Genomic DNA, 19,391 nt, shown 5'->3' on the forward strand with positions numbered 1-19,391 from the left:
TTCTTCCAATTTTCCATTGGCACAGGTTTTGTTAGACATGGCTTTCTTAGACATGACTTCTCAACATACTGGAATCATACATAAATAGGGGGTTTGGGGTTTGGAATCATATATACAGATATATATACACGTCCATAATCATACATATATATATATATATACGTCCATAATCATATATAAAAATAAAAATAAAAATAAAAGATTAATTTAACTCCTATCTATATTGGTTAAATTTGAAACATTAGCTAAAACGTCAAAAATTAATACAAAAAACCAACCCATTCTTTTCTCAACCCACAAAAAATAAACCCATCCAACACAAAAAATGTATGTTTCTTTTCTTCTTCCAATTTCCAATTTTTTTTAAAAAAAAAAACACCCTCTGTTTCGTTATATAAAATTAGAATTCTCTACTCAGAAAGACTCACTTAAGTCTTCGTTCCAATGATTTTATCAATCAAAAGATTTTCAAAATCATAGAAAATCAACACCCATTTCCCATTAAAGAATCAAACCCATTGGATGATGTTTCCACAATAGATGTTTATCTGCCACTATAGATGTGGCAGATACATAAATAATTTCTATGTATAAACATCAGATGTAGATGTTTATCCACACCCCTAGGACTATAGATGTTGGAAAAATAATTTTATAAACATTAAAAATAATTTTCCACAATTGGATGTGGCAGATACATAAAACCATGTGAGAAATCAAACATTTCAAATTAATTTTATAAATGCATATCAGATTGGGATCAAAATGCATATAAAAAAGGCAGAACTCAATGGATACAAATGAAAGCACAATCAAAGAATTAGATTAAATCACAGTACACAGCAAAGGTCCAATAATTCAAACCTTGGGGACATAATTCATCTCCAGAACATTCCTTCCCTAAATGAAAGAATTGGATTAAATTCAGATTCAATTCTCTCTCAAACTATCAAATGTATATGGTATTACATATACGTATCAGACACATGAATTGAACTGAATAAACAATAGGATACCTTGAGTTCGGCCTAAAGTTCTTCACGTTCATGACCTGTAGCAATTGGCATAACATCTGCAACTGTCTTTTTCCCCTTCAGAATAATATCTGCCATCCCCTGTAATCGAATCCTTACTCCTCTTTTTTCATCAAATTCAATTGAAATCTTGGTTAAAAACTTAATTTGATAGGAGTACTCCAATCCTTACTATTTTTTTTCAGCAAATCTTTTTGAAAAATTCCAAACTCCAATCCTTAATTTGATGGGAGTACTCCAATTATATTAAATTTACTGTGATTTTAATTATAATATTAGTTTGATTATGTATGTCTTATGTAATATTTGATTATGACTCAATTGTTTTTTACGTACAACATTAAAAGAATTCAATTATGACATTTATAATGATTAATTTTATAAATATCATAATTTACATATAGTACATATATATAAAAAATGGGGGAATTACTTAACAGTGAAACAGAAAAAAAAAAAAAAATACAAACATATGAGATATAAGTGATTCTGTTATAGGGATGCAAGTCTCATTTGTGTAATTTTTTTTCCCTATTACACTATTAAGAAATTAAAAAAATAAATAAAAAACACTTCAACATATATTTTCAAAAAAGTAAAACAAAACAAAATAAATAAAACACTCAATCAGTGAGCCAAACAGTGTCTCATTCCTACCCTAAAACCCATTCCTCAATTACAGGGTTTCTGCCAAAATCTAATCCTTTTCTCTGTTCAGTACGTGCATCATCTCCATCACCCTCCTTACTGTGTCAATGACTACTATCATAATAGGGGACCTGGGAAGCATGTTGTGCCATGTGAGATTCACTGAGACTTATAAGTATATTTTGATGGTTTGAATCAAATATAATGGCCTTGTTTGGTTTAATCAGAACCATGTTCAACATCAAACATTTCAAACATATGAAACATATCAAACCCATTACATACATCTATATATATATCAAACATTGTTTAATCAGATTAACTATATATCAAACATTGTTTAATCAGATTAAACATTTCAAACATATCAAACCCACCATATCAAACATTTCAAACATATCAAACCCATATCAACATCATCTATATTTTTAATCAAATTAACCATATCAAACATTTCAAACCCATTACATATATGATATATATAATACACACAAATACATACATGTTCAACATCAAACATTTCAAACATATGAAACATATCAAACCCATTACATACAAATTGTTTAATCAGATTACATATATCAGATTACAAACAAATTGTTTAATCAGATTACAAACCCTTTACATACAAATTGTTCAATCAAATTACAAACCCATTAATCATATTACATATCATCAAACCCATTAAATATATCAAACATTGTTTAATCAGATTAACCATATATCAAACATTGTTTAATCAAATTAAACATTTCAAACATATCAAACCCATTTCAAACCCATTACATATATGATATATATAATACACACAAATACATACATGTTCAATATAAATCATCAAACCCATTTCATAAATCAAAATTATGTTCAACATCAAACATTTCAAATTAACCATATCAGATTAACCATATCAAACATTTCAAACCCAAACATTTCAGATTAACCATGTTCAATATTTCAAACTATGTATATCCAAAATGCAAATTATATATATTATACACACAAATACATACATATTGGCTTGAGAGAGAGAGAGAGAGAGAGAGAGAGAGAGGGGGGTAACCGAGGACAGTGACGGTGATGCTCTGGCCGGGGACAGACTTCGGTCCAGTTCCGGCAGTGACGAACTCCTGTTGACGGCAGAGAGAAGATGAAGACAGGAAAGCACGGCAAGGGTTGGGTTGGGTTTCGACAGGGAAGCACGGGAATGGCTCCAATGGAGGTAGAGAGAGAGAGAGTGTGTGTGTTCAAAATTTGAAAACACAAAGAGAGGAGAGGCGTATCTGTGAGAGAGAGAGGGTGTGTGTTGAGAGAGTGTGTGTTGAAAGAGATGAGAGGGAGATGTTTTTGACCCTCAGATTAAATGAATCTAATGGTCAAAATTTGGACAAAGGGACAAATGTCCCATCTGATTTGCAAAACAGAGCTCCCTTATTATATAGATATATATATATATATATCACTATACTCATTCTATCTCTCTTTTCTCTCACTCCCTCCGTGCGCTCTCTCTCTACGGTCGTTGATGCCTCTTTCTCTCTGCCTCTCAGTCTTTCTTTATCTTTCTCTTCATGCGCAGGTTAGCGATTTGGGTTGAAAGTAGTTCGGCGAGCTAGAGACAAGGAAGACGGAGCTCGCTGACTCGACTGTTGTATACGTACGTATGTATTTGTCTCGTGATCCTTGGAATCAATTTTAATCTCATCTCTCTCTAGATATGTATATGTATGTGTGTATATATGTGTATATATATATATAGGGGTTCAATCAACGATTATGGTTTACAAAGATGAAGTTAGAAGCAGCAACGGTGGCGATTTGATAAATCTGTCATCTGTTATATATATAGAGAGAGAAGGGGGTCTTCTTGGCTTAGTGTGAGACTCTGGAGTAGAGAGCTTCAGTGAAGCAAAAGCTTGGCCATCAAATCCTTAATGCAGATCTTCAAATCCTAATAGAAGTTGCTGATGTTGATAGAGATGGAAAAAGATTAGAGAGAAACGAGACGGTTGTGGGTGGTGGTGAATAGAGGGTCGTCGTCGTTGCAACTGCGTGAATTAGAGGAGACGAGTTTCAGAGTGTAGATGATGTAAATGACAGAGACGAAGAGGATGAGCCAGGTCATGAACTTGGGCATGGATCGATTTGATAAACTCATAACAGTAATGATGATAGGTTTCTCATCTGATCCCAAACCACCTTCTTTGAATCTCTCTGGGTTACTTTCATGGTGCGAACAAGAAGAAGAAGAAGAACAACAACAACAACTACTGCTACAAACAACAAATTGAGCTATGGTTTTGAGATAGTTTACCAGATCTACGCAATGGGGTTTTTCCTTTGAATTATCTATTACAAAAATTTGGAGAAGAAAGAGATTTTAGAGAGAGTTTGAGCATAAGAAATAGTTACAGGCATTATATGTATGTGTTTATATATATATATATATATATATGCGTAAATTACACTTACCTCCCTTAAAGGGTAGTATTGGAATTTGAAAATTAATTATGAATGACATCTGCAGAATTTATTTGAATTTGGATGGATGGATAACATAAGGGGGTATTTGTATATTAGTTTCAAAAGTATGAAAGATTTGTGTTATTTTTGAAACTACAAGAAAAATCTCTGTAATTAAAATAAACTTCAGAAGAGATCAGTATAATTTAACCTACATTTATTTATTTTTTAAAGGAATAAAAAAATTATTCTAACAATACAAGAACTATATTTAAATGAGGGAATAGATAAATAGTACTATTCTCAAAACGCGTATTTTTAAATCGTTTTTAAAATGTAGTCTCGTCAATTGTGATATGATATGACAGATCTGACAAAATAATTCATTATTAAAAAAGTTTTATCAAAGAAAAATAACATTGCACTGGGATATAAAATAAATAAATAAATAAATAAATAATTACAAATTTATGATAAATAATATATATATTAAAAATTATAATTATAATTTTTTTTTTAATTTTTTGTGTAATTAATTTCTTCTATTATCGCTATGCAGTAATTGTTCCCTATAAAGGTCTATTTTGAGAAGATGATAAAAAGTGATTTTTTGACTTTTAATTAAATTTTTGATTTTTTTGGACAAATAATTTGAAAAGTTGATAAAAAGTTATTTTTGACTTTTTTTATTAATATTTGTTTATGACATCAAATCACAATAAAATGACCAAATTACTCTAATTAATTTAAAATATTTACAACTTCACTTATGTAGCACATTTTTACTCATGAGGGATAAAATTGTAATTTTACCAGTAGTTAAAAACCAACTTTTCAAATTAAAAAAAAAAATATAAAAAAATCAACTTTTGACTTTTGCTACAAATCAAAAAAAAGTGACTAAAAATCAATTTTTCAAAACAGTCCAAAACAGATCGGGCTAACAATGGATAGGGGTGTTTGGAAAGCTCGGGTTTGGCCTTTTTATTTTTTTAATTAAAATTTATGAAAAAATAAAATAAATTAAAATAATTAATAAGATAAAATATCATATCAAATTCATAATCATTTTTTTCTTACCAACATCACATTCAATTACAAAAAAAATCAATTATCTTTTTAAACACAAATATTTTAAGTCTATTAAAATAATCAAAAACTAAGGGTTGGTTTGGGATATTCTAAAAAAGTGCACTTTTTGACTTATTGACTTATATGGGTTGGATTTGATATGATGTGTTAGAAAGGTGATGTGATTTGAATAAAATAATATGACTTAAATAGAATAGTGACTTTTTGTATTATTTAGGCCTCGTTTGGGAACAGACTAATTTAGTAACTTTTTGGCTATTTGACTAAAAAAGTAGGTAAAAAAACTTATATGTTTGGGATGACTTTTTGGCTAATTATGAAAAGATGTCCAAAAAGTAGAGAGAAAAGAGAATCTTTGACTTTTTGGTATGAGTTGTTGACTTTTTGACTAAAAGGATAACTTTTTAGCTTTTTGGCTAAAAAGATAAGTCCCCAAACGGGACCTTAATAAATGTTAAACTTGACCTAAAATAACTTATTAAAATAACTAATTCCCAATAGACCGATACGTAGGGATGGGACCCACGTCTGCCCCCAACAAAACAAAAGAAAATATTTAAAATTTGAGAAATATTAAGAACATATGTTTGTCTGCACTGAATGCACAACTCTTTGACATGGAGGTGGGGTTTACACATGTGAAAAGATTGTGTATTTCTAGCATTTCCCTTAAGGCCCCGTTTGTTTCCAGAGATGGAATGGAGGGGATTGATAGTGAGGGGATTAATAGTGAGAGGATTGTTAGTGAGGGTCGTTTGTTTTCAGAGATAGAATGGAGGGGATTGATAGTGAGGGGATTAATAATGAGGGGATTGTTAGTGAGGGGATTGATAGTGAGGGAATTAGTAGTGAGGGGATTGATAGTGAGGGGATTAGTAGTGAGGAATTGTTAAATTATTTTTATATAAAATAATAAAACAAATAAAAAAATATAAAAAATTAAAAATTATATTTTAAAAAAAATTTTCAATATATAAAAAATAAAAAAATAAAAAAATTTCTAATCCCCTCACTATTTTTCTAATACCATCTCTACCTCCTCACTATGAATCCCCTCCCCAAGGGTATTAGTAATACCAAGGTATTAGTAATACCCTCCCTATCTCTCAAAACAAACAAGGTATTAGTAATACCAAGGTATTAGTTAGTCCCAAGGTATTAATAGTCCCAAGGCTATCTCTCAAAACAAACACCCCATATACTAATCCCAAGGTACTAGTAATCCTAATCCCCTTGCTATAACCCAAAACAAACGGGGCCTAAAACTCCTAAAAGAACTTTTCTATTTTGACTCGTATGATGTGACAGGATATGTATTAAGGCTTGGTTTGGAGTACATTAAATAATATAAAAAGTCAAAAAATCACTATCTTATTTAAGTCACATTATCATTTAAGTAACATCATCTTATTTAAATCATATCACCTCTCTAATACATCATATCAAACCCAACCCATATAAGCCAATAAGTTAAAAAGTACACTTTTTTAGAACATCCCAAACCAACCCTAATTTTTGATTTCTCGTACACTCAATTATATAAAGTCTTTTTTTTTTTTTTGGATTAGAGAAAATTAGTGATTAGTTATTAAAGGGCCAAGCTTTTCTTCAGTTCAAAATCGGACTAAAGTATGTTATTGGGCTCATAGGGACCTATCACGGGTCTTGTTTTAATAATTCAAACTGTTTAATGTATAGAACTCATCAAGTATTTTATCTATATAAAAAATAAAATTGATCGGATATCGATAGCTACTTGATCGGATCAAATTTCTATCAACGGTAAATATAATTTTCAAAATAAATTGTTGACAAAAATCGAATTCGATCAAGTAACTATCGATATCCGATCAACGTGTTTTTTTGCAAGAATAAAGTAATCAACGAGTTATACACATTGAACAATTTAGATTATCAAAACAAGACTCGTGATGGATGCCACAGGCCCAACAACACCGTCCAATCTACAAAGTGAACTGGAGACAGACCCGGCCCGTTGTTAAATTAGCACGTAAGACCTCCACTAACTGCTAAGACCATCTTCAACGTATCATCAATTCTTTCATCAAAATTCAAATTTAAATTCGATGAAAAACCATCATTTTTCCTGCTCTAATTATTTCATCAGATTAGTATCAAATTGAGAATATGACAAATCTTTCACCAAATTGAGAATGGCTAGGAGTTTTCATCAAATAATAGTTGTTGGATTTTTACCATTAGATGTCCACGCAAATGTCTCCTGGGATGACCACCTCTTTGCAAAAATTTATAAAAAAATTGCACAAGCTGGTCGACCGGCCGGACATCCGTCTGGTGAATAGGAGACAAACCTGACCCATTGTTAAATTTGCACGACATACCTGACCCATTGTTAAATTAGCACCTTAGACCTTCACTAACTGCTAAGACCATCTCCAACGTATCATCAATTCTTTTATCAAAATTCAAATTTAAATTCGATGAAAAACCATCATTTTTCCTACTTTAATTATTTCATTAGATGAGTATCAAATTGAGAATATGATAAATCTTTCACCAAATTGAGAATGGCTGGGAGTTTTCATCAAATCACTGTTCATAGTTGTTGGATTTTTACCATTAGATATCCACCAAAATGTCTCCTGGGATGACCACCTCTTTGTAAAAATTTATAAAAAAAATTACACAAGTTGGTCAACCGGCCGGACATCCATCTGGTAGTCTGCCTGGTTAACCAGTATTTTGATAAAATTTCAAAATCCTCTAATAGAGCACATGATATCAAATAAAATTTTTATTTAAATTTTTACTCAAATTTATACATTTTAGTCAAAAAAATTAAAAAGTCACTATAAATGTCATATCACTCTCTTTATATTTTGTGTATCATTTTGTAAAAAATTAAAAAATTATTAAAATAACATATTCCCATATAAAATCTTAATATAAAAAAAAGATACACGGGTAAAAATACTCCAACATGACGTTAAACACTGGTTCTAGCTTCCCCAAAAAAGATGCTCCCTAACATTGAGTCCGGATCCTCAGCTGCATTACCCTGCAACACTCCTTGCCGCCCTCCAAAACGACGTTGTTTTGGATAATTTTTTTTTTTTTTTGGCCCATTCTTGTTTTGCTTTCCCCCTTTTCGTTTTGAACCCTAGCCTCTGAGAGAGAGAGAGAAAGGCGTTCTGGGTTTGATTTCTCATGTGTTTGATTTCTTGGGTTTTCTGAAGCTCCAAAGATGAACAAGAAGATTGAACACAGCACCGGGAAACACGCAAACTAATCAAGCCGTCACCAAGTTCCAACTCAAACTCCAAGATCCCTAAATCTCCAATCCTCCATGGACGATCGAAAAGAAGAACACAGCACCAGGATACAAGAAAACTAATCAAGCCATCGCCGCCGCCTCCACCATTTTCGATTGGATTCTTCACTAGTAAGTTTGTTTTTTTGTTTTGATTCATTCCAACATTCATTCCCATGCTTGATATTTTTTTTGATTCATTCACTTCACTCCACTCCTCACATTTTTGCTTGATTTCCTTTTTAAAAAAAATGGGATTTCGTTTACAATGGAGGTTGATAACAATTTTAGTTATGATTTTCTAAAAAAAGTTGGGTTTTGTTATGATTTTTCTTTTTAAAAAAAGTAGGTTCTATTTTGATTCACTTCAATAAATAAATAAATAAATAAAAATTAAAAAAAAGTGGATTTTTGATCATCAATCAATTGTGAGCAAGAATGATCCTCAAAGTTTTGCTGGTTTTATCTAATTCTGTTGTTAATTCTATTCTAATTTCCCAACTTCTCTTTTTGTTGCAAACCAACTGTTTGATAAATGTCTTGAGAGATTACAATAACTATCATACCATTTATTACTATCAGTGAAAAAAAAAATCTTAAATGTCTTTATATGGGAAGTGGGAAATATGATTTTCAAATAATTTGAGAACCATGATTTGTTGATAATTTGATGTAGGGTAATGATAAAAATGAATTGGCTGAACAAAACATTGGTTCAAAAATTATGGGGTGAGACTCTATTTTAAAAAGTGTATTAACTCATCCAAAATTATTATAACTTCATTATTTTAAATCAACTAAAATTTAAATTCGGACTCAGGTAATGATGAATTCAAATCAACAATCTTGATCCTTAGGATTTTGCTACTTCTATCCCTTGTTGGAAAGGCTCACTTGATGGTGAGTTCTTTACTTCGATGGCCTATGATGTGATTAGAGGTTGCACCTTTGGAAACTCAAAATCTCTTCTAAACTCAAAGGGTGTGTTTGGTTGTGCTTTTGAAACGTGATTCTACACCTGTGTTTCAGTATGATGTTTGTTTAGGATTTTGTAATCACGTTTCAAAAGCTCTGCTGAGAGCTCTGTACCAAATCTGTCTCAGCCGCTCTTTTGCTCTGTTTTTTTTTTCAAAATTTTTGCTAAGGGGACGTCCGGCTGGTCGTCCGGCCGGTTGACCGGCCGGCTGTCCGGAACAGTAATTTTTTTTTTTTTTTTTTTTTTGCAATTGATTTATATAATCGGAAAAAATATTTTCTGAAATTTTTTTAATTTTTTATGTGCTTTAAAATAATTTTGAATTGTATGTTTAGTTATGAGTTGTAAATTTTTGTATCACATATCAAATGTCACATCAATAATTCCCCACTCAAATCAAACCTCTTTTCCAAAACTATTTTCAAAACTCTTTACCAAACAAATTTTCTACACTCAAATCATAACTCCACAACACACAAACTCAAAATACAACTCATACTCTCAAATCACATTTACAAAACTCTACCAAACGCTACCAAAATGTTTAAAAGGCTCACTTGATACTTTGGGGTATAATACTGTTTCAATTAAAATTTGTGTAGGAGCTTTTAAAATTTGTGTTAGTTCCTTTAACATTTGTCTTAGTTCCTTTTTTGTTCTTTTGTTTTCTTTACTTCTGACTTGCAAGCTCCATGAAAAATCAAAGGTAAGTAGTTCAATCATTTCACTAGTCATGAAATCCACTTTTCATACATCACCTTAGGTGGTGTTTGGGAAGTTGGTTCCCAAATTTTTTTCTCATTTTTTTCACTAAAAGACAGAAGTTTTGCAAAACCAAAAAAAACACATCCAAACAAAATATCACATCCAACCCCATAATCATTTCACTTTTTCTCTCACAAACATCACATCCAACCACATAAAAACCCAACTATCTTCCCAAACACCAAAAATTTTTTATCTCATAAAAACCTACATCTACTAAAATCTACATAAAAACTCACTTCCCAAACACCATCTAAGTATGCCATACAAGCATACACGATCCTTTAGATACTGCATATTTAACAAGTCATTTACGCTCCACACCTTTCATGTTTATTTGACATCAACTCATTATGCTAGGTTGGAAAAGTCAAGTTTTGAAATGGATATTTTAACTTCAACGAACTGCCCTATATGTAAGTGTTTGAAGTGTGAATTCAAACTGTGCTCTGTTTCCCTTCATATTTCCATATAGAGGGCTTCAAAGATGAAAAAAGCTGTGTTTATTTTGAGAGACATGATAATTTGTTTAACACGTTTCCTCAAGCTTTGCATTTTCAAACGCTAACATGAGTTCAGAAAAGTGTAGTTCAATCATTTCATACAAAATCAATTTTTCATTTCATGACTAGTTCCTTTAACAGGGGATTGCAAGCTCCATAAAAAATCAATTAACCAACAAAATCATTTCTTTGAGCTACAACTCTGCCAAAAGAAACTAATATAACAAAATTCAAAGTGCAAAAGTATAAATTAGTGAATCAATTTGGCTACAAACACTGAAGGTAAGTAGTTCCTGTAAAAAAATTTATTGGTAAACCAAAATTTCCTCATGATTAACTAATCGCGTGTTTTAAGAATGTATTTTTCACTGATATTATGTTTGAAATATATGCTAATCATTATATACTTCTTGATATTATAGCCTCGGAGGAGCAGACTAGTTTGAGCAGCCTCGGAGGAGCACATATGTTTTTGAGGCTTCAAGGAATGGCACTTACCAGAGAAAGAAACCAAGACACAACACCGATAGGCCAAAAAAAAAATGAAGATACTGCATCCAAAGGAGATGAAGTTGACACCTGAGATCTTTCTTTGTTTGTATTTGTATGGGGTCTCATGTACTTGTATTTAACTTAAAATTTTATTTTGTTTCAATTTGAAAGCTCAAGAAATTTTATATAGGTCGATACTTGCTATCATTTACTTTCTTGGCTAGACTAAATACTTGATAACATTTGTAGCCCAATGGTACACAAGTATACTAATATAGTTGTATTTTGATTCATGTGTGTTTCTCACAACATTGTGATTGAATCTGTTTTCAATAGCCATTTCATATGGAGAACTAGTTTTTTTTTTTTTTCTTTCTTTAATTGAAAATTGAGCTTCTTACTTAGCCTCTGTTTGGCAACATAGGTTTTGGGCTTTTTTGGCTATTTTAGCTACAAAAGACAAAATAGGCTATTTTAGCCACAAAAAACAAAACATCACATCCAACCCATAATCATTACACTCTTCTCTCACAAAAAAAGTTAAAAAAGCCAAAAAGCCAAAAAGCCCTTCCCAAACCAAGCTTTTTAGCCCAGGCTAAAATAGCCAAAAAAGCCAAAAAGCCAACCCACTTCCCAAACCAACCCTTAAATTCAAATTTAAATTTATAATCCAAACACAATCAAAATCAATTCCTAGGAAGATGAAAATGAAGAAACTGGAAACATTAAACTCACAAATCAATTAAGTTATATCTTCATGAATAGCCAAACAAAATTGTAACAGATTGATGTTCAATACCAATGTATGAACATATCAATTACCATAGACAACAAAAAAACAGACTAAACAACACCACCTAAACATTAATTCTAACAAACCAAAAACTGATTAGCTCAGTTGAATTCTCATCCATCAATTAGTAGCCCATCTAATAGTTTAAAGTATCAAACATCATCTTCTTCTTACAACTAGTCACAAGCTGATAGCATCTGCCCAAACCCTCACCTAAATTGTTGACTTGTCTCCAAACCTCCAGTTACATCACAAGTGTTTAGATTAATAACCTGACAAATAAAAAATATAAATGAAGTTAACAAGGATCAATTTAATAGTCTGTTTATTGAAAACCAATTAAGTCAGAAAGAAAATTTTAGTTTGCAACAAAAATTCTTCAAGATCATTGTATATCAAGATCATCTCTCAAGACATTTATCAAACAGTTGGTTTGCAACACAAAATATAATACAAATCACAAGAAATGCTTCCAAAATGCAAAACAGAAATTTCAGTAAAAAAAAAAAGGGGGTCTATAAAAGCGCACTTTCATATCCCCTCTAGAAGAACCGCCATTAGAAAGAGAGAGAGAAGAAAAAGCACAAGCAAAGCAAGTGAGGTTTGAACAAAGGCAGAGAAGAGAACCCAAGTCTCCATATCTTTATCTCGATCTTAAATTTTCAAAATGAGTACCATGAAATTTTGCCACAAATGGTCAGTTCTTCAATCCTCCATTTTTCCACATTCACACTCACAGGTATGTATGCATATATATATATATATATATATATATGGTCATTCACTTGTACATAACAGCAAGAAATGAAAATGATGATGAAATGGACCTCGTCGCGTCCCTCCACCATCTCTCTCCGTCGTGTTCCTCCGTCTCTCCATCGCTCTCTCTGTCTGTCTCGCATCTGTCTGTTCGTTTCTGTGTTAGGGCTAAACACAGATGAAAAAGTAAGAGATGAAAGAGTAAGAGATGGGGGAAACTCAAAATTTGAAGGAAAAAGAAAGAAAGAAAGAAAAAACGACGTCGTTTTTGACAGGGCCACTGGAAGTGCTGCAGGAATGTGTGGCCGATGATCCAGAGTCTCCTAACATTAACCGGTTTTTATGTTAAAAAAAAAAAACCAATTTTTTTCCTTTGTTTTTTTGACGACAAGCATTTTGTTACCTTCATAATTTGTGCAAGTATTATTAAGAAAATTACAATAAAGCCCTTTTAATAGTGATCCAATTTTAGGAGAAGTTATTTGATACCCGTTAATTTCCTTCAAGGGTATAAATTACAACGGGTATAAACACCATTAATTTGTATATGGTACATGAATATGTACCATAAACTTAGCAAAAAATTACAAATATAAATTATAAAAACTTCATGAAACATTTACAAATAATCTAGTATGGCAGGCAATAAAATAAGAAAAGAGACGTACTTTAATATAAGTATATTTTAATTTTGTAAATAATATAAACTTAGTTTTATGTTATACTGTTCTATGATTGATAGGTTATAACTTTAGTGTATGATTGCATAACATATAATAAAACACTACAAATTAATTTAAGAGTGAAGAATTTTCATAAAACTTTTCCTGATATTTTTTTTCATGAAGAATAACATTAAGGGTTGTTTGGGATGATCTAAATAAGTGTACTTTTTGACTTTTTATGAAATATGGATTGAGTTTGAAGTGATGTGTTAGAGAGGTGATGTGACTTAAATAAGATGATGTGACTTAATATGATAGTGACTTTTTGACTTTTTTCAAACATGTCAAACCATCTCTAAATATTTAAGACCATTTCTCTCTCATAACTTTTTTAATAATCATCCAATTATTTTTTTATACATTACTAAATCAAGAAAATAGACTTATATATCATTTTATTTTTATTTTTTTATTTGAACTAAAGGATTGTTATGCATCACACTTTTTTTTCCCATTTTTTTAAATGATGTTATTTGTTTTCATTATTTTCTTAATTATTGTTTCTAAATAAGAAATGAATCTTAGTGATACAAAATTGTAATAAAAAACCCTTAACATATGACATTTCTCTTTGAGTAAATACTAGATGTAACTATTTAGCCTTGGTTTGGTTTTTATGTTGGGACTAAATAAACATATAAGGACAACAATAAAAAAAAAAAAAAAAATCACAAAATCACAAAATGACAAAACACTTTATTTTGGATGTAAAATTACCAAACTAACCCATATACAAACAAAAAGTCAAAAAAAATCATTTCCAAATTGAGGACAATTTTGTCATTCTAATGCAAAAAAATTAAAAAAAGCCAAATATGAAAACTAAATGAACAAAAAAATCTTAGACTAAAAAAATTAAAAAAAACTAAAAAGTTAACATTGCCAAACGACCTCTTAATGAACAACCTTGTTTTACAATATAAAATACAACTTCGTGAGGTTAATAAGAGAAAAGATTTATCAACCTAGTTTCATTATTTATAGTCTTTTAATGATTGATGACATTACATATAATATTAACACCATTAAACTCAGGGTAAATTACATTTTTCTCACTTAAAATATGAAAAAATATATATATAATTAGTGCTCATTTGGTAATGATTTTTTTGTTGATTTTTTGATTTTTTTTGGACTATTTTAACCTGAGATTTTTTTATTTGTTTAGTTTTTTTTATTTGACTTATTAACTTTATTTTGAGTAAAAAAAATTTATCTTTTTGCGATTTTTGACTTTTTTTAAAAAAAAAATTTCTTTTTATAATTTTTTAACCCAATTCAAAAATTAAACAGCCCCTTAATCTTACCTTTTTAATATAATTACATTAATTATTTTAATATGATTAAATATGCAATCATGTCAGAAATGTCAAACTGTATCTTTTTTCAAACATTAGAGAAAGTGAGCAGTGAGCATCATTAACCCTTAGGCATGTTTGTTTTACTGAATATAAAATAGAAAATATAATATAATGTGATATTTAATCAGTATATATAATAAATAGGATATAAATATTAGATAATATATCCTTTAATTCATGTTTGTTGACTTTATATATAAGATTAGATATATATTATCCATGTTTGTTTTACAAAATATATTGTAGGATATAAATAAGTAATTTTCAAGATTGCCCTCATAATATTATATTATATTATATTATATTATATTCAAAATTTATATTAAATTATATTATATTAAATTAAATTCAATAATATTATATTATATTAAATTCAAAATTTGTATTAAATAATATTATATTATATTAAATTAAATAATATTATATTAAATTAATTTCAATAATATTTATGTTATGTTATATTAAATTCAATTTTATGTTATATTAAATTCAATAATATTAAATTAAATTCAATAATTAGATTATATTAAATTCAAAAAATATATTAAATTATATTATGTTAGATAGACAAAAGAATAAATTGGACTTTTTAAATCATATCCCAACCAAGGAGATATGATATAATGAGGGGTTGGTAGTATTGTATATCTTCCACTTTTGAGGGATATACAATCCCATGGGATATTATATTCTCTTTAAAAAAAAATTACAAATATGAAATATGTGAATCCCGCAAAATATAATATCTAATCCCACCTTTTATATTGCAGAATCAAACACGGCCTTAAACAATATCTATTTTGGATTTTGATATATTCTAAGGGGAAAATGAATAAAGCTTTGGACCCCAGCGGGGTACTGGGGTCACCTCCCATTGGTCCAAAAAAAAATAATTTTTTTTTTTTTTTTTTTTTGAGTTTTCAGCCAACCTAGGCCGACACGTGACACTGGGGTCACTGGATCATCCCCAGTGGAGGTATGTAGCATTGCTGGGGGAAAATAGGGTTGGGTGGGATGATTCCTGTATGTTACTACTAGTGATTGGCAGCAAAAGCTACTTCCCCACCAACCAGGTTGGGTGTGAGACAAGATCAAATTTCAACCGTAGATGTCTGATTGATGCAGAAGATGGAAAAGATTAATTATTTGGGTGGGACCCCAGTGGCCAGTTGAAGAATTCAAATCCGTCTGGGGATGGACAGAGACAGATGGATGTGTGCAAATGGTACGACTCTGAAACTTTTTTATTAATTAGGTCTGCTTTGCTTTCCCTGTGGTTGGCGCCAATTAAAGACCAATCCGTGTTTGGAAAAACCATTTGACATGCCACCACGTTCCAAGGAGAGAGAGAGAGAGAGAGAGAGTGAGAGAGAGAGAGAGAGAGAGAGTTAGAGTTGAGGAATAGCATTTGCATTTGCGTTTGCATTTCACACCAACACCAACATACAAGGATGTTAGCCACGTTGTAGAAACCAACGGCCCAGTCTAGGCCTCTTTTGGAACATAAAAAATAATAATAATAATTTCTTAACTTATTAATTTATTTATACATTTTTTTTAACAAAAGTAAAAAAAAAAATTAATAAATCAACTTCTTTTTTTAAAAAAAAACTTTCCAAAACAAGCGTTCTGTCAAGTTGTTCATCTCCACTAATTTTCGCTTTAAAATTAGGAGAAATTGCTTTGAATTTAAGTTTTTCAACAAAAAAAAATTGCAAATTGTAAATTTTATTAATTAAAATAATTAAAATTATAATTTTTTTCATAAATTTATAAATATTTTATAAAAATTCTACTAATTTACAATTTTTCTTTAAAATTATCAATATCAAATTCTATTAATATGTATCATTGAATTTGTAATGCGGGAAATTATATGGTTGGGGGTGTACTATATCCATATTTGGTTACGATTTTTGTGTCATTGGTTATGACTTAATATGTTATTAATGAAAAATTATTTAATATTTCTAGAGTATTACGTGTCTGTACTCTTTAACCAATCGTCATTTAATATGTCCCCTTATGTTCTCCAATCACTCAACACAATATCTCACCTACCCACCTTCTCCACCAATCACAATAATATGAAATATCATATTTCTATACTTCGAGATTACTGAATAATTACCCATTATTAATTGATCCAAGAGTTATTTGGTTAAGTTTGGTTATGACTTAATTTTTGCTTTTTAGTTATGACTTACATAGTATTAAGGTGTGTTATTTGTGATAATCAAAACTCACAAATAAATAATCACATAATAATGATATGTAAAATGATAAATAAAATGTACTACTATTTTTATTTTAAACTATTTATCTAGCATAAAAACTCAAAACTCAAAAATAATGGGTTGTGTTGGGTTTGGTTTTGCCATATAAATTTTTTTAAAAAAAATTTAGGGAGAGAGTTTAGAATTTTTTTTGGTTTGTTTTGTTGTGTATTTTGGAAATAGTTTTGGAGTATGGGAGCTTAAGATGATTTGATATTTTGTTGTAGTTGAGTAGATGTGTGTGAGAAAAAAAATGATTGCTTGATGTGTAGAAGAGAAAAAGTGATTTTGGAAATTTTTTTCCAAAATCACTAAACCAAACAAAATTTTGAATTTTTTTTTCCGAAATTACTTTCTCAAAAGCAAACCAAACAAGGCCATACTTTTGTGCTAAAAATTTTAATTTTTTTTCACAGATTAAAAGTACCTAAATAAATCTTTTAATTGGTGTTGTTTTATTAAAATTTGATATGAGAATTTATTATTTGAAATTCTTATTTTTTTTGTGTCAAATAAATAATTTGAAATAGAAAAAATAATATATATATATATATATATATATATATATATATATATATCATAATATTATTGCTAATCTTGTTAGAGCATTTCCAAAGAGATTTTAGCCAATGTAACTCTAATTTTGGGCCTTCAATAGGCTGGCTATTGGGTTAGCTACTTTATCATCTTACCTTTTTGCTGGCTACAATTGAAAAGTCCCAAAAGCTCTGCAAACAAATATGTACATATATGTCTTGGATTTTTGTATGTATACGTCTTGAATTTTTATATATTTATGTCTTCAATTCGAGATTTTATATATTTTATATATGTAAATGCATATGTATAAGTAGCAATTTTGTATGTTCTTTAATTCTGTTTGATAAAATACAAAAATAACTTAATTTGTATTTTTTATTTATTTTTTCTCTTCATTCTACATGTTTTGTATCTTTGTATGGGCAAATTTATTATTATTGCAAATTTACATTAGTAAAATATCAGCAATTAGTATTTTTTGTTTTAAAAATTAGTTAAGTTAGTTTGAATGATTAGCTAAAATAAAGAATGTGGTTGGAGAACACAATAATTAAAGTAATTAGATAAAATAAAGAATGTAGTTTTTTCGTTCTTTAGCTAGTGAAAAATAGATAGTGTGGTTGGAGATGCTCACAGTATGTATAAAATATTTTTAAGAATATATGTAGGGGGTGTTTAGAAAGAGGGTTGAGCTAAAATAGCAAATTAAAAAATAAAATAGACTAAAATAGTCAATTAGATAAAATGTTATATTTAATTCATAATCATTTTATTTTTTTCTCTCACAACTATCAAATTAACTATCAAAAAAAAAAATTACTTTTCAAACACAACGATTTTAACCAGGCTGAAATTGTTTAAAAAAATCAAATTACCAACTAAAATAGATAACTTCTCTAATAAGGCCATAATGTTTACAATATGATAAAGGAAGAATTTTATTGTACACACATCAAAAAAGGTGTATACCATATTCGGCGATTATAATTTTTATAATCTTTTGTTATGACATATTATGGCATTGATTATAACTTGGTTATTACTCCAACTCTTGTAGTGTTAGTTATTATATGGTATTGAGTATCTCCAATCCACTAGATATATAATTCTTGTTAGTTAAAATGCCTAATGTGACTCACTTTTTTCAACTCCAATACACTAGGCATATGATTAGGCATTTTGGCTCAGCTCACATTCACTACCTACATGTAGTTAGCCTTCAAGGCTAGGCAAAATATATTTAATCATTAGGATTATTTCCTCCCATCTTTGTTGCTGACGTGGCATTCTATAAAGTTAATAGTATTTGGATGAATAGCTAAGATAAAGAGCATGGTTGGAGTACAAACATGAAACAGTTGACAGGCAAAATAAAATGTATACTTTATAGTAATATTTAGATAGGTAAAATGCCTACTATTGTTGGAGATGCTTATGATATTATTTTTTTAAAAAAAATAATAATTATAATTTATGTCGTGTTTAGTTATAACTTTTTTTTTGCTTTTCTATGTCGTGGCCAAAGAATAAGTTATGATATTTGTAATAAGTAACACCACAAAATGTATACATAACATTACCCATGATATAAAATAAAATAAAAAATCAAAATATTAAATGGACATATTATAAACTCCATATAGTTATCCAATACTACTTATAGAAGTGTAAA

At 29.5% G+C, this 19,391-nt stretch overlaps 2 long non-coding RNA genes across 2 annotated transcripts; one reads left to right on the plus strand and one right to left on the minus strand.

The window, feature by feature from the left end:
* The first annotated feature begins 8,349 nt into the window (after positions 1-8,349).
* Positions 8,350-11,556, plus strand: LOC114298631 (uncharacterized). Its single transcript, XR_003642033.2, has 2 exons — positions 8,350-8,661; positions 11,196-11,556. It is a non-coding gene; the product is annotated as an uncharacterized LOC114298631 (long non-coding RNA).
* A 417-nt stretch (positions 11,557-11,973) lies between these two features.
* Positions 11,974-13,263, minus strand: LOC114298633 (uncharacterized). Its single transcript, XR_003642034.2, has 2 exons — positions 12,886-13,263; positions 11,974-12,330 (listed from the first exon to the last, which is right to left on the minus strand). It is a non-coding gene; the product is annotated as an uncharacterized LOC114298633 (long non-coding RNA).
* Positions 13,264-19,391: the final 6,128 nt, after the last annotated feature.

This window comes from Camellia sinensis, chromosome 3, assembly GCF_055761805.1.
Source record: "Camellia sinensis isolate YWXY chromosome 3, ASM5576180v1, whole genome shotgun sequence".
Lineage (NCBI taxonomy): Eukaryota > Viridiplantae > Streptophyta > Magnoliopsida > Ericales > Theaceae > Camellia > Camellia sinensis.